Source organism: Anabrus simplex, chromosome 1 (assembly GCF_040414725.1).
Source record: "Anabrus simplex isolate iqAnaSimp1 chromosome 1, ASM4041472v1, whole genome shotgun sequence".
Lineage (NCBI taxonomy): Eukaryota > Metazoa > Arthropoda > Insecta > Orthoptera > Tettigoniidae > Anabrus > Anabrus simplex.
This window is the reverse complement of record NC_090265.1, coordinates 183,316,032-183,317,399: the sequence shown is the minus strand read 5'-3', so window position 1 is coordinate 183,317,399 and position 1,368 is coordinate 183,316,032. Positions and strand designations below refer to the sequence as shown.

The window sequence follows — 1,368 nt, the reverse complement described above, 5'->3', positions numbered from 1 at the left end:
ATGACCAGTACCTCGCCCAGGCGGCCTCACCTGCTATGCTGAACAGGGGCCTTGTGGAGGGATGGGAAGATTGGAAGGGATAGGCAAGGATGAGGGAAGGAAGCAGCCGGTACCATCCCGGCATTCGCCTGGAGGAGAAGTGGGAAACCACGGAAAACCACTTCCGGGATGGCTGAGGTGGGAATCAACCCACCTCTACTCAGTTGACCTCCCGAGGCTGAGTGGACCCCGTTCCAGCCCTCGTACCACTTTTCAAATTTCGTGGCAGAGCCGGGAATCGAACCCGGGTCTCCGGGGGTGGCAGCTAATCACGCTAACCACTACACCACAGAGGCGGACAAGATAAAACTTGCGGAACAAAATTCCTGGCACCTCAGCGACTCAGAAAACCATAGTAGTTAGTGGGACGTGAGTTCAATAACATCGTTGTTACAGACTGGTGGCTGGTGTGTAACAATCAGAAAATCTCAAGAAGTGTATCCTAGGATTTATATAGGTAATCTTTCAGAAATAAAAAAATAATGTCCTCTGCCGTGACCAGGATTCGAACCTGGGTTATTGCGGCCACAACGCAATGTCCTAACCACTAGACGATCACGGCTACTTAGAGCACGTACTATTCGGTCTTTTACAGCAATGTTATAGGATTCGATACAATTACCAGTGGTCGCGCTCCATTTCCCTACAATCTTCATTACGGTGTGAGTCACTGTCTTTATCAGCGTCAGATGGCCTCTAGCAGCTACTTGAAGAACAGTTTCCATGAAGTCACCTTTCACATTGTGATATTTGGATTGATAGGGATTCGCTACACAGTCTTGTTCTTTCTTTCTTTCTTTCCTTCTTTCTTTCTTTCCTGCTTTCTTTCTTTCTTTATCCGGATACCGTCCAGGGAATTATCCTCGGGCTAAGCGAAGAATCCCACCTGTACCGCCTGAAGTGCAGTGTCTTGGAGCGCCAGACATTGGATCGGGGATACAACAGGGAGCAGTGCATTACCTCGCCCAGGCGGCCTCACTTTTTACACCGAAAGGGGCCGTATGGGGAATGAGAAAATTGGAAGGTGTTAGACATGGAATAGGGAAGGAAGTGACTGTGGCCTTTAGTTAAGTACCATCCCAGCATTTTCCTGGACGAGAAAGGGGAAACCACGGGAAACCACGGGAAACCACCTCAAGGATGGCTGAGATGGGAATCGAAACCCTCTACTCAGTTCATCTCCTGAGCCTGAGTGGAATCTGTTCCGGTCCTCGTTCCACTGTTCAATTTTTGTGGCAAAGCTGGGAATTGAACACAGGACTCGGAGGGTTGCAGCTATTCACAAAAACGACTACTCCACACTACCTTTTGGAAATTCGAATCCGTTCA

General features: G+C 49.0%; 1 non-coding gene across 1 annotated transcript; it reads right to left on the bottom strand.

Moving 5' to 3' along the window:
• Window positions 1–529: 529 nt before the first annotated feature.
• On the bottom strand, window positions 530–601 carry TRNAH-GUG (transfer RNA histidin (anticodon GUG)). The gene has a single exon. It is a non-coding gene; the product is annotated as a tRNA-His (tRNA).
• Window positions 602–1,368: the final 767 nt, after the last annotated feature.